Source organism: Nicotiana sylvestris, chromosome 12 (assembly GCF_000393655.2).
Source record: "Nicotiana sylvestris chromosome 12, ASM39365v2, whole genome shotgun sequence".
Classification (NCBI taxonomy): Eukaryota; Viridiplantae; Streptophyta; class Magnoliopsida; order Solanales; family Solanaceae; genus Nicotiana; species Nicotiana sylvestris.
Window position 1 is genome coordinate 92038460 of NC_091068.1, and position 16146 is coordinate 92054605.

A 16146-nucleotide genomic window follows, 5' to 3' on the forward strand; every position below is an offset into this window, starting at 1 on the left:
TCCATTAATCAGATATCTCTGAAATATTTTCCACGGTTCTTCTTTTCTCTGAATCTCAGAGTTTTCAAGGAGAAATATCATTTCTCTCTTTGGTAACTTTTCATATGACTTGATATCGTCATTGTCTTCCTCTTTAGCAATTGAAGCAAAAGTATCACTTTGCTTTTTGGATGCTAAATAAGCCTGCAGATGTCCATATAACGGACTATCTTCTGGAATATCTTCCAGATGTATAGAATGTCCTGAGGATTCTCCTGTATGCGGCACCTTTGAGTTTATCAAACTCTTTTTTCCTCTTTGTATTACTGGAGAGTTTGATGAGGATCCGTATGACGATCCCTGAGAATAAGTCCTACTAGGGGAAGATCTTCCCCTACCTCTCTGCCCCTGGTGACCCATGAAGGGTCCATTCTGCAGAAATTGCAAATCATTATTAATTAAAAAGGATAGCATAATTCTAGTGCTGATATCATCTTGACCGAAGGGACACACATTTTCAATTAACTGAAGAATATCAATAACTTCTTGAAAATTAGAGTGTTCTTCTTCCCTTGTTTTAATTATGTCAGCCATAATTATATCAAGTATAACTTCTTGTAAGTCTCTATTTAATTTAATCACTTTAAGAATAGTGATCAATACCTTATCATCAAAAAACATGGTATAATAATTCATAATCTATTCTAAATATTCCCGGGATAGAAAATCCGGAAGGGAATTATCAATTCCTTTTTTGTATTGTATTTCAAAATCGAAAGGTGCTAGCTGAGCCTGCCATCTAGCAAATATTAATTTTGAAGCATCGTGCTTAAAATCTTTGTCAAACATGTATTTAACAGATTGAGCATCAGTTTTTATCAAAAACTTTTGGTTGTATAAGTCGTCTTGAAATTTTAATACACACTTAACAATTGTTAACATTTCATGCGCCACAGTAGCGTATTTCTTCTGGGCTTCGGTCCATTTACCAGAGTGAAATCTTATTAAGTATTCACTCTTATTATTGGGATTTACTTGTTTCAAAATCCCTCCATATCCAACATTAGACGCATCTGTCTCGATAATCTTTTGCCAAGTAGGATTGGCAAGGGTTAAACAAGGTAAAGATTTAACACGCCCTTTAATACTTTTGACTAACTCAGTATGTTGGTTAGTCCAAGGGTGTTTATGATCTTTCTTCAGCCGATCGTATAGAGGGGCTAGATCTCGTGACAAACTTTTACACACTATTGCTAGTGATAAGCCTGATCAAAAGGTTAAAAGGGTTGAAAGGGTTAAGATTAACCCTCAAACAAATATTGTTCAAGATAATGACAATATTTCAGATAAGGATATTCCTTCTTTATCCGAGATGGATTTCGACCCCAATAATATTTAATGATTCCACACCAAATTGATTTTAGCCCCGGTTCTCGGGCCCGTATTTATATTCAAAAGGAATTTTTTAGTGAAAAATGGAACCAGTTTAAAACATGGTTTTTTGATACTTATAGTAAAGATGATTTAAATAATATATCTCAAGAATTTTATGAAGCTTGTGCCTTGCATAATCAAATTATGTATTTTGTTCCTTGGTTTATAACAACTTATTTACCTCTTTATATAAAGGTATTAGAAAGATCTTATAAAGACGGGAGTGGTAATATTACTAAAGCAATTTATCCTCCTCAGGCTCCCTTTATTTTACCTAATAATACTGGTATTACTTTCACTGCCTTTCAAAAATTTATTGATGATAATGTGGCAGCTATTAGTATTGCAGAAATTAATAAATTGATTTCTCAAAACAATTATTTGGGTTTATATGTTAAAATTTTAGGAGAACATATTGGTTCTCTTGATAAAAAACTTGATGATTTGACTATTTTAATAAAAGAAATGGGTACTAAGAAAGGACCAACTGATATTGCCTCCACTTCAGGAAGTAAAACAGTTGATCAAAACATTCTTACTCATATTCAAAGACCTCCTGAGATTCAGGATTTTAAATTTAAATCTCTTGATGACTTAGCTCAGCTTTTAGATAAAAAGCTTTCTGGTTTAAATATTAGACCTATTGATTTATCAAAAAATTTTGCTGATAAAATGGAGACCGTTTCTGATTATAAAACTGAGACTTGGTCAGAGTTTAATAAACTCAAAGGGATTGTTAAACAAAATCATAGGTATGCTGATAAACCAAGAATGCAGACCTATTATTATCCTCGTCCTACTCCTCAAGATGTGTTGATTGAGGAACGAGATTGGAATCAGACTAATACGTCTTATAACGGTTCCGAAATTTATGAATGGAATCTTGATGGTCTAACTGATAGACAATTAACCATTCTCGTACACAGAATGCTTATGTATTCGACTATCTGTAAAAGTGTTAAAAATACAGATAGAACTATTTGCAAAATGATTATTGCAGGATTTACTGGCCAACTTCGTGGCTGGTGGGATAATCATTTATCTGTAGAGGAAAAGGCTTTCGTTATAAATGCTACAGCAACCGACGAAGGTGTTGATAACATAGGAATGGCTCTAGTAGTGGGTAGAGAAGATGCAGTTTATACCCTTATACTTACAATTTTAGAGCATTTCAATGGTAGATTTACCTCAAATCATCAGACCGTCCGAACTTTACTTAATGGACTTAGATGTAAGACCCTTAGTGAATTTAGATGGTATAAAGATACTTTTATGAGTAGAGTTATGGAACTACCCGAGAATAGATATGAACACTGGAAAGCCAAGTTTATAGACGGCCTCCCTTCCTTATTTGCTGAAAGAGTAAGGAATGTGTTAAAGGGTAGTTGCGGAGAGATTCTGTATAATAATTATACCTATGGTAAGCTTATAGGTGTTTGTACAGAAGAAGGTCTTAAATTATGTAATGAGCTAAGACTTTCTAGACAGCTTAAGATAGATAAGCTTAAAGAAAGGTCCCAAGTAGGTGACTTTTGTACCCAGTTTGGTTTACCCGGAACTTCCACTCAAAATAGGAAGAAGAAAACCAAATATCATAGGTACCCTAACCCGGATAGCCCGTATAAGAAAAAGAGGTCTAGATATAGGCCTAAGGAAGAACGTGATACTAGAAAAGCGAACAGGAAATCTACTCGATTTGCGAAGAATAGATCCAAACGTGATCTCGCTGATATTAAGTGTTATAAGTGTGGAAAGTTTGGTCATATTTCTCCAAACTGCAAGCTTCAAAAGCTAAAAACCTTAGAACTCGATGATGAGTTACACGATAAGGTTTATGGCTTGTTATACACTTCGGGATCAGAATCTGACTATTACTCAGAGACTGAATCTGAAGCTGAAGTTGAGTTAATTGATTTTTCTGATAATAATAAAAATGTTGATACTGCTTGCACTGCTTGCAAAGGTGATATTTGTGCTTGTGATAGTGACGAATTTTATAAATTGAAATCACAATTTGATGATCTTAATATAAAAACTATTACATCTGACAATGTAATAGAACTTTTAAAAGAAGTTACTGATGAAAAACTTCGTGAAAAAATTATTACTTTAGCTGCAAGTTCAAGTTCTAGTAGTTCAAAATCTGTTGAAAAATACAAAAACGAATTTGAACACTTTGCACCATATTCTTTATCTGAAATAAATAGAAGACTTCAAAAGTCCAGTACTCCTAGTCGAGATACTTCTTTTGATGATTTAAAAGAAGAAATCGAAAATTTGAAAAGAGATATTAAGTCTCTTAAGCAAAATCAAATGATTTGCGATCACCGGATTACTCAAATTGAGAAAAATAATTCTCTACCTGAATCTTCGACTAAAGGATTTTCTGATTTTTCTAATGATAAAGGAAAAGAAATTTCTGATGAAAAATCTGATTTATTTTTAGGTATGATGCAAATTATTACTGCACACAAATGGTATATTAAATGTACTATTTTGATTGATAATAATTTTTCTATAACTGATATAGCTATGATTGATAGTGGTGCAGATGTAAGCTGCATTCAGGAAGGATTGATTCCTACTAGATATTTTCAAAAGACTACTCATTTGGTGAAATCCGCTTCTGGTCATGCTTTAGATATAGAGTACAAATTGCCTAATACTCATATTTGCCAGAATAAAGTCTGTATTCCACATTTCTTCTTTTTGGTAAAAAACCAGTTATACCCTCCAATCATACTTGGAACACCTTTTATTAATGCTATTTATCCGTTTAATAATATAGATGAACATGGTTTTTCTGCTACTTATCAAGATAAAAAGATAAGCTATTCCTTTGTTACAGATCCCGTAACTAGAGATATTAATGCCTTGATTAATATGAAACAAAGGCATGTTGATTCATTACAATTAGAAATTCTTAGTATGAATATATTCGATACTATACAATCTGCAAAAGTTCAGCAGAAGATTAAATTGATTGCTGAAAAAATGGCCGTTGATGTTTGCGCCGATCACCCTAGTGCCTTTTGGAACAGGAAAAGGCATATTGTAACTCTTCCATACGAAGAAACCTTCTCTGAGGATGATATTCCTACTAAATCTCGACCTTGCCAGATGAATGCTGAGCTAGTTGAATTCTGCAAAAACGAGATTGATAGTTTGTTACAAAAGGGTTTGATAAAACCCTCAAAATCTCCTTGGTCATGTTCTGCCTTTTATGTTAATAATGCGGCAGAAAAGGAACGAGGTATTCCTCGCTTAGTTATAAATTATAAACCATTAAATAAACATCTAAAATGGATTAGGTATCCTATCCCTAATAAAAGGGACTTGCTATCTAGGTTATATGACGCCAATATATTTTCAAAATTTGATTTAAAATCTGGTTATTGGCAAATTCAAATATTTAAAGAGCATACTTATAGAACTGCTTTCAATGTTCCATTTGGGCAATATGAATGGAATGTTATGCCATTTGGTTTGAAAAATGCCCCTTCTGAATTTCAAAAAATTATGAATGATATTTTTAACCCATATTTGAATTTTATCATCGTATATATTGACGACATATTAGTATTTTCCAAAACTTTGGAGATGCATATCAAGCATCTTGATATTTTCAAGAAAATTGTTATACAAAACGGTTTAGTAATTTCTAAATCTAAGATGAGTCTATTCCAAACAAATGTTCGTTTTCTAGGTCATAATATTTGCCAGGGAAAAATTACCCCAATACAAAGATCTATTGATTTTGCCTCAAAATTTCCTGATGTTATCACTGACAGGACTCAATTACAAAGATTTTTGGGAAGTCTGAATTATATATCCCCTTTTTATAAAAGTTTGTCACGAGATCTAGCCCCTCTATACGATCGGCTGAAGAAAGATCATAAACACCCTTGGACTAACCAACATACTGAGTTAGTCAAAAGTATTAAAGGGCGTGTTAAATCTTTACCTTGTTTAACCCTTGCCAATCCTACTTGGCAAAAGATTATCGAGACAGATGCGTCTAATGTTGGATATGGAGGGATTTTGAAACAAGTAAATCCCAATAATAAGAGTGAATACTTAATAAGATTTCACTCTGGTAAATGGACCGAAGCCCAGAAGAAATACGCTACTGTGGCGCATGAAATGTTAACAATTGTTAAGTGTGTATTAAAATTTCAAGACGACTTATACAACCAAAAGTTTTTGATAAAAACTGATGCTCAATCTGTTAAATACATGTTTGACAAAGATTTTAAGCACGATGCTTCAAAATTAATATTTGCTAGATGGCAGGCTCAGCTAGCACCTTTCGATTTTGAAATACAATACAAAAAAGGAATTGATAATTCCCTTCCGGATTTTCTATCCCGGGAATATTTAGAATAGATTATGAATTATTATACCATGTTTTTTGATGATAAGGTATTGATCACTATTCTTAAAGTGATTAAATTAAATAGAGACTTACAAGAAGTTATACTTGATATAATTATGGCTGACATAATTAAAACAAGGGAAGAAGAACACTCTAATTTTCAAGAAGTTATTGATATTCTTCAGTTAATTGAAAATGTGTGTCCCTTCGGTCAAGATGATATCAGCACTAGAATTATGCTATCCTTTTTAATTAATAATGATTTGCAATTTCTGCAGAATGGACCCTTCATGGGTCACCAGGGGCAGAGGTAGGGGAAGATCTTCCCCTAGTAGGACTTATTCTCAGGGATCGTCATACGGATCCTCATCAAACTCTCCAGTAATACAAAGAGGAAAAAAGAGTTTGATAAACTCAAAGGTGCCGCATACAGGAGAATCCTCAGGACATTCTATACATCTGGAAGATATTCCAGAAGATAGTCCGTTATATGGACATCTGCAGGCTTATTTAGCATCCAAAAAGCAAAGTGATACTTTTGCTTCAATTGCTAAAGAGGAAGACAATGACGATATCAAGTCATATGAAAAGTTACCAAAGAGAGAAATGATATTTCTCCTTGAAAACTCTGAGATTCAGAGAAAAGAAGAACCGTGGAAAATATTTCAGAGATATCTGATTAATGGATTATACTATCCGGGTGAATCATATAAAACCCGCACCTATTATGAAACTATCCTGATCAGTACAGGTAGTGCAGAATTCCAGCACTTTTCGGGTTATAACACGAATGAAAATGTTTATAACTTTTCAAAAGTCATTATCAAACAGATTATATCTGTTGAAGAATGGGGTATTTCAACAATGAAAGAAAGGCAGATAAGCCTTAATAAATCACCTATGAATTTCACTTATTGGGATTATATTCAAGCATTTGATAGGGTGCTTTATTATAACAATGAGAGACATAAGCATACTTGGTTTATCAAAGTATGCGCAAAGGTATTTACAGGACCTATCCCTAACTGGTTTTTAAACTGGTGGTCATACCACGGTCCTACTACCAAGATTTTGCCCGAACCATTTCTAAAGTTATACAAAGAATGGACAAAAGCTTCGCCGTTCTTAACAGAGTTATACCACGCAGATCATATCTGCTACCTAGAAAAAATTGATCAAATCTACTTCTTTATTGAATTTTCAATCCCCTGGATCCATAAATGGACTCCGGAATTAGGTTATACGGAAGAACAAATCCCTTGTTTATATAGGGTATTCTACAATAATTTTTGGGACAAATTGATGAAGACTGATCCCAAAACAAAGACGTTATATGGACAAGAATTATTAGATTCTATTAAAACACAAGTCCATTTATATGTAACGGCCCCTCAAAAGAGGATAATAGAAGAAAGCACTGTTAAACATATTGCTCGGAGAATATCAATCCAAGACGGAGATAAAATTGATTTGATAAATCAATACTTAGAAGGATTGAAAAGAAATCTGCTCCAATCACTAGATCAGTGCGAAAAATCAGACACTTCGATGAGAAGTGAAACGAGTGGTGATGACCTCGTAGAAGATACACAACCTATACAGCCAGAAATGATATTATCTGACAGAGATATCGACAAGGTGGAAGAATTCCTCCAACAAATGCACAATTTGGACAAAAAGAAGACTTGACAGCTTATCAGCCGCCAGGACCCACTTAAACAGTAGATACACTGTTCATCCACAGTAGAAACACTGTTTATCTACAGTAAAAACACTGTGTAGGGACCCAGATGTGGGACCCATTTTACTATTCAAGATTCTTTTTTTTGTTATATAAGGATGCTTCTTCATTTGAAGAAGGAAGGCCGGAACCCCCCCTCTCTCTCTACTCTTTCTCTCTCTCCTTCTCTCTCTCAAAACCAACCACCTTTGTAAACATTTAGTATATAGTTTAGTTTATAGTTTGTAAATCAAGTTGAAGAATAAATAAAAGTTTTGAAGTTCATCTTCAGGGCCTTGCTTCTCGGCCTACAAGGTACATATTTTTATTCTTCTTTTTAGTATTTTTAGTCTCTCTCCCTAGCCGTGACTATGTCCGGCTAAACAGATTCATATCTATGTTGAAGAACTAATTTCTCTTGCATATTAACCATGAAGAATCCAGACTCTTTCAAAATATAAAGAAATTTTAATATAGTTTCTTGATTTGGTTCCAAGATGGTGGTACAGTCGGTTCTGGTACTACTCTTATTGGCTTTGCCTTAGTGGCTACGTCTAGCCAGCTGTGACATTAAAGCCCGCTGAAGTTGTCAAAAGGGCTACCTCTTTCACAGTTAGAACTGCTAGACACATGGGCTCAGTAAGAGTATGTATCGGGCTTAGACAGGCCCCTTGCTTGGGTAAAAGGATATAGATCCTTCCATACAGTCATTAAACTATAATAGAATTTCCGTATATTTCGAATCCTTATTGGTCGTGCGGACTACCGCCAACCTTTAAAAGTGTACTAAAGCAGCTAGATCTGGATGGCCGTGCGGACTACCGCCCGCCTACCTAGATCCTGGTGTAAAATGGTATCAGAGCCTAGGTTAGTAACTTTTGTTATTTTTTCTAATTATTTAAATACTACTTCGCCCCTAGCAAAAAAAAAACTACTCCATATAACTATAAAACTCTTTCACATTTAAAATCTTATAAGTGTAGTTCTTCGAAACATTGTAGATAGATTTGAATAAAATAAAGTTCTTTTAAAATAAATGTAATATAAGGGTACACGACTATGTTTATCTAAATAACAAAAAAGAGTTTACAAAACCAAATAAAAGTTTACTTACATATATAATAAAGTAAACATACATGCTGGAGAAAGAAACATCACAAAATCAGTCAATATTAAAAAAAAGTTGTTTCTTTTTTCTTCTTGAAGAATATTTGTTTGAAGGGTCAATTTGCATAAATGGACATCAAACAAAAAACAAAACTTCGGCTATACAATTGCTATCATTAATTTCAATTAGCACATTCAAGGAATTGAAGGGTATAAGCTGAAACCCCTTCATTTAGCTGCAGCCAAGCCAATATTGCAAGGGTATAATATTTTTTTCGTTGAAGAATATTAGTTTTGAATCATTAGATTATGTGAAAGGTTTTTTTTTTCAAACTCAACAAGAGATAAATTGGTTTCTAATTGATAGTTACTATAGCAACTTTTAAGTGTAACAAAGAGTATATATATAGAAAAAATTGGTATGATGTGAATTTTTTTTTTTAAATTTAAACAAATTATTTCGAAGAAACTCTTTACTTTTTTAAATTCAAAGATAATAAAAAGATAAGATATTTATGAACATTCGTAGAGAGCCTTAAAATTATTATAATAGAAGTTATATCATGGATAAACTCAAAAACCGAAATCTTATGGAATATTTACATAATATCAAGCCATATTTATTGTTTACTTTTTATAGCTAATATAAATAGATGATATACCGACAATACACGATTATACACATATTATATATGGATTACATATGAATTATACATCATTTAGTTTTTAATTTAAGTGGTCGGGTGAGCACCTATTTAGGCTGATTAGATAAAGCCAAAAGAAAAATATGAAATAACTTCAATCAAAGACTAAAAATATAATTAAAGTTCATATGTAGGCAATTTTTATTAAAACTCATCCTTTTATAGTTAAATAAATTATTTTTTTGTAACAAAAGAAATAATGACATAAAAATATGATAAAAGAAAATAAACATTGAAAAAAATGTTAGAAAGATTTAAAAATGAGAAATAAAAGATGACAACAAATTTCTTCTTATGTTTCATCTTTGTTGAGTATAAAAAATTTGAAAGTTAATCTCATCGATTTCAAATATTTTTTTAACTCAAATACATAGATTATAAGATAAGGATATCTTAGAATATTTTTTTTTTTAATTTACATTATGTGTCGTTTTTAAAAAATCACTATTACTAACAAACTGATATGATATTCGAATGTGAATTGAAATGCAATTTGAGTAGTTTGCATTAAGGTTAAACCAAGTATGGTGTCGAAAAATAAACTACTTGACAATTTTAAGACAATATATGTAATTTTTTATAATAATAATAATAATAATCAACAAATTTAACATTTAATGATTCAAAGAACAAATTTTTTGTATATATAGGGTATTAAAAATTTAAATTCTTGGGCTAGAGATATCGATAAACTTAAAGTGGAGTCATACTGAAATAAATTCGGCCAAAGAATCATTTAAATTTTTAGATAGCCGATTAAAGTGAATTTTAAATTAAGGATAATATCTTCACTTGCATCATTATAAAGATAATCATAATTATAATACATATAAATTTTTAGAAATTGAAATTTCAAAATAGAAATATTTTTCGAAAGATAAAATCATAGAAAATAAGAGTTCAAGTCGTAGTATAAGATCACGTCGTAATCAAAGAATCGTTTATATCGTGTCAACCTTTGTGTTTTGCTATAAAATATGAGTTATTATTTCACTTTGTGGCTATTTTTAGGTTCTAATGACACCTATGAGAATAATGCAAAAATAAAATTATCACTACGAGAATTGAGAAAATGTTAGTCTTTTTTCATGTAGTGTTTCTTAATTCATATCTGACGATTATCTATAATTATTTAGAAGGTTTAAATGTTAAGGTTATTTACATATAATTCAATAACTCAGATATTTAACATGGTTTAATGTCAAATATCAAAATGAAGTAAAAAAAATCACTAGCTAAAGAATTTTTTATATTTTTAGATAGCAATTAAAATGAGTTTTGAATTAAGAATAATATTTTCAATTACATTATTATAAAAATAATTATTATTGAAAAATAATATTTTAGAAACTGAAATTTTAAGAAAGAAATATTTTTTAATAGATATCAACGCACCAAATAAGAGTTCAAGTAGTAGTAAAAGAGTTAAGTCTTATCCAAAGAGTCATTCATTGTCTCAACATTTGATTGTTTTGCCACAAATATGAGTTATTATTTTGCTTCTTGATTATTTTTAGGTTCCAATGACACCGGCAAGAATGGTATCGAAAAAGAAAAATAAAAGAAATGGTTAATTGTTTTCATGTAGTTAATATCCAATGATTATCTATATTTACTGAGAAAGTGTAAATTTTAAGATTATTTACATGCAATCCAAATAACTTAAATATTTGACATGATTAGTGTCCGCGCATCCGTTTGGGTACTAATACTAATATATATAGAAACTATTCATAAACAAATAACTCTATGAAAGTATGATCTCAATACAAAAAAAAAAAACCTATCTAACTACATTATGATCTTAAAAAATATCAACAATTACACATCAAATTTTGTTATCCTGAACTCACCAACAATTTTTATGAAATATTCTGCTAACTACATAAATTTTTTTTCTTTTTGGGTGCATTCTTGCAAGATCTTTTGTTATGCCCTTCTTCTCCGCAGTTGCCACATGAAACCTTGTACTTCTTTGAATTTATTTCATCATATGTTTTGTATCTTTCTTTTTGAGGTCATCCTGGCTGCCTTTTCCCTCATGTAGGTGGATTTACTACTTCTTCAGATATATATTGTGGCACATTCCATTTGCTTTCATCAGGCAGGGGATTTACTGGTATTTCATAAGTATGAAAGAGGTTCTCCCTTGTGTAATAAGGACAATAATATTGTTCAAAAGACTCATCCCTGCATCTTAAAGCAGTCAAAGCATGTGGAATAGGAAGTTCATCAAGCTGGAATTGCCCACAACTACATCTCTTGTTTTCAAGACAAACAATATAGCGCCTCACACCATCTAGTATTGTATGGATGTAGTCTGTTGAAGCCCTCACCTACAATTACATTACAAACAAAAAACAATTCATATACGGTTAAATACAAAATATCTACAAATTATCTACATTGTCATGTATAAATTAATTTAATGCAATAAATTATCAGATCTTACTCTAAGCTTGTGCGATAATGTTCTGTTGTCATCCAACTCTTTGTTGAATTTAAACCAAAGGTATGTGAATGTACCCTTTGCTTTTAATAACTTTTCTTTCGTCCAACGTTCAAGAAGAGTCCTCATATACTCTAATAGTTCTACTATCGGCAGCTCTCTTGCATATTTTGTAACAACATTCAACGACTTTACAATGTTTGGTCTTTCACCATACGTGTGTTTGAATTGCTCAACAAACCACTTCCAAGATGCGTCATTTTCTAAATCAACAACAGCATATGCCAATGGTAATATGGTACCTATATTATGAGGCAAAAAGCAATTAATTGGCTGCAGGAAAAATGCAGAAGAAGACATATACATACAAACTACAACTTTTCTACAATATATCTATAATAAATCTACAAGTACTACAAAAAACAGACAAGCTACAATATTTCTACACTAAAACTTCAATACCTGCTGCATCCATTGTACTAGCTGTTATCATTATTTCCCTGTATGCTGACTTTAAGAAGGTCCCATCAACTACTACAACTGGCCTACAATATTCCCAACCACTGATTGACGTACAAACCACAACAAATACATATAAGAAGCAGTCATCGTACGTCTTCTTCAATTTAACTACAGACCCCAGATAAGTCTTCTCCAGAATATACAAATAACTAGGCAATCAGCTGTAGGAGTCAGCAGTATGACCTCTCAAAAGTTGTAAAGCCTTTTCCTTTGCTCTCCAAGCTTGCATGTAGGTTAGATTCATGCCGTGTTCAGACAACATGTCAGTTTGTATGTCTTTTGGTGTGTAAATTGTCTTAGGATTAGAATATTTTAAAATAACCATGCAACCAACTACCATGGCAGTAGATTTGCAGTAACGACCCGACCGGTCGTTTTGAGCTTTTGCACTTTGATCGCCAGTTCTCGGGCATGATTTGCCCCGTATGATGTATTATGACTGATGTAGATCGTTGGTTTTGGTTTTCAGGAAAATCGGAAGGAATTTGAAAGAACAGTCTCTGATGAATGCTTTGAATTTGAAAGGTTTGACCAAGAGTTGACTTATTTGTATATGAGCTCGGAACATAATTTTTATAATTTGGTTAGCTTCGTTGGGTGATTTATGACTTAGGAGTATGATCGGAATTGGTTTTGGAGGTCCGGTGTAGAATTAGGCTTGAATTGGCGAAGTTAGTATTTTAGCGATTTCCGGTTGATAGGCGAGATTTTGATCCGAGGGTCAGAATGGAATTCTGAGAATTGTTGTAGCTTCATTATGTCATTTGTGATGTGTGTGCAAGATTTCAGGTCATTCAGACGTGGTTTGGTTGGGGTTTTGATCGAAAGCATATTTCGGAAGTCTTTAGAAAACTTAGGCTTGAATTCGATGTGAATTGATAGATTTGGTGTTGTTTGAGGTGTTTTGATGATTGGAACAAGTTTGAATGAGATTTTAGGATGTGTTGGTACTTTTGGTTGGGGTCCCGGGGGCCTCGGGTGGCCAATCGGGCTAGTTTTGGTGTTGGATCATTGCAGAAACTGTTCAGCTGTTGCAGACGACATTGACCTTCGCGATCGCGTGGGGCCAGTCGCGATCGCCTAGAAGGATTTTGGGATGGTCTGTTTGGCCTTCGCATTCGCATTTGAGGCCTCAAGTTCGCTAACGGTGGGAGGCCGGTGCTTCGCGTTCGCGTGAGGGTAGGTCGCGTTCGCATAGTGGAGTTGGCGCGTGAAGGGTCCAGGAGCAGTTGCTCTTCGCGTTCGCGTAAGTGGGACCGCGTTCGCATAGGTTGAGGAGTCTAAAGCATCGCGTTCGCAAGCCTTTGGTCGCGATCGCGTATAAGGAAATCTGGTCAAGTTAAATTTATGCATCGCGAACGCGAGAGTTTGATCGTGTTCGCGAAGAAGGAATATCAGAACTGGGCAGAAAGTTTATAAAACATTTCATCCGCGATTTTGAGCCATTATTCCTCCATAGTTGAGTATTTTGAGAGCTCTTTGAGGGAAATTGAAAAGGGATTCATGGAGAATTTATTGGAGGTAAGCTTTTTGAACCTAAAACGTGATTCTATTGCGAAATTAACCTAGAAATTCATGGAATTTAAGCTAAAAATGGAAGAACTAGGGCTTGGGATTTTGAACTTTTGAGTTGGGATTTGAAGGACAATTTGAGGTCGGATTTGAGAACTTTTGATATGTATGAACTCGTAGAAGGATAAGGAACCCGTTAATGTAAAAATTTCTGAGTTTCGAGAAGTGGACCCGGGGCTCGGGTGTTGGTAATTTCAGGATTTGTGTCCGTTATTGATTGTTTTCGCTTGGGGTTTGTTCCCTTAGCATATTGTGATGTATTCATTCTGATTTTGGATAGATTCGATGCACGTGGAAGCCGATTCGAGGGGTAAAGGCGTCGCGAGCTAGAGATTTAGCCGGTTCGAGGTGAGTAATGATTGTAAGTGATATCCTGAGGGATTGAAACCCCGGATTTACATATCGTAGTGCTATATTGAGGTGAGACACGCGCTTGATGATAAGCGTGGGGTCGTTTACTATTGGGGATCGTGACTTGGCCCATCTCGATTAATGCTTTTACCGCATATTTGATTGAAACTTATTTGTTATTATCATTATTTGGACTGATTGCCATATTTGGGCTTCGAGCCAACTATTTGAACCCTCCGGGGATTTTTATCACTATTTCCTCACTATTTTGATCTACTACTTGAACTCAGTCGTACTGTTTTCCACTGTTTTACAACTCAGCCACTTTTACTCAGTTTTGAAACTAAAATGATATAGTAAATGATGTATTGGGCTGAGAACTACTGTTTTACTAATGCCTGAGGGGCTTATGTGATTTCTGGACTGAGTATGGCTGAGGGCCAGATGTGAGGATACTAAGGGATCGGGCTGCGCGCCGCAACAGTGTTATACTGATACTGATATGAGGCTGAGGGCCTAGATTTTGATGCCACAATATAGCTATATATTGTGCTTGGGTCGTAAGGGTCCCCTCCCGGAGTCTGCACACCCCAGTGAGCGTCGTTGACGAGATATATGGATCGGGCTGCATACCGCAACGATATATGGATTGGGTTGCACGCCACAGCGGTGCTTGTACTATTCTATGTATTAACTTTATTTCATTTGTCTGCCATTATCTGTTGTTTGTGCTACTTCATGTGATATCTATTTGATTGCCTGGCATTATCTGTTAATTGAGTGTTGTGCCCGAGGGGCGGATTTTCGTGCTTATCTGCACTATTTGTTTTGCACTCATTTGCGTAACCGTTGAAAAAGACATTTTTAAAAGAGATTTAAACTGAGCTAAGATGTTTTTCCAAAGATTTCACAGTTTCACTGCTCATACTCAAATGGTTTTAGAGTGCTCTATACATCATGATGGTTTGTTTTACGCGATTTCTTACTACTTAGTTATTATTTACCTTTATTACTCACTGAGTTGGAGTACTCACTTTACTCCATGCACCTCGTGTGCAGATGCAGGTATTTGTTCACCCGGTAGCGGGTTTTGAGCTGGTCGGAGGCTAAGTTATCAGAGTTTAGTGATGTGACTGCCAGCGTTCGCAGCACTGCATTTCTTTCTTTTGTTTATCAGTCCTATTTTATATGTTTCAGGCCTTGCAGTTGTATTTATACTCTAATAGATGCTCGTGACTTGTGATACCCTGGTTTGGGCTGTGTTTGTGTTGTATACCCCTCTTAATAAAGAAAACTTTTGTTTAGACTGTGGTTATTTAATTATGCTAAAACTGTTTATTAATATTAACTATTCTGAAAAGGCGAAATGGGTTGGTTGGCTGGCCTTGTCTTCACAAGAGGCGCCATCACGACCGGATCGGGGTTTGGGTCGTGACAAGTTGGTATCAGAGCCTAGGTTACATAGGTCTCACGAGTCATGAGCAGGTTTAGTAGAGTCTCGCGGATCGGTACAGAGATGTCTATATTTATCCTCGAGAGGTTGCCGAACCTTTAGGAAAAACTTCACATTTTTGAATTCTTATCGTGCGTCCTTGATCCAGCTTGAAAAGGAACTCTTGAAATTCCTTCCACGCATTTGCATGCGCGCATGATCTCTCAGTATTAGATGTACCTTGATGGCTTTTGATTCCCTAATCGAGGGGCGAGATGTGATCTCTGTGAGTTTGATGTTGGGCCAGTCTGGAGAACTTGAGGCCGGATCTTTGCCTATGGATTGAGCACCGAGGTGCTGATTGTGTGAGCAAGTGTGTTGCACTTATATGTTCAATATTGTCCCTATTAGTGGAAGTGATGGCTGGATAACTGTGTGGTGAGTATGTTAGTACTGCGAGATGTATCTATACGACTTGGAAGTAACGAGGAAGGCCGGCTG

At 34.3% G+C, this 16146-nt stretch overlaps 1 pseudogene; it reads right to left on the reverse strand.

Annotated features, from left to right (window-relative positions):
• Positions 1-11358: 11358 nt before the first annotated feature.
• Positions 11359-16146, reverse strand: part of LOC104245189 (tRNAse Z TRZ4, mitochondrial-like) — a 59077-nt pseudogene continuing 54289 nt past the window's right edge.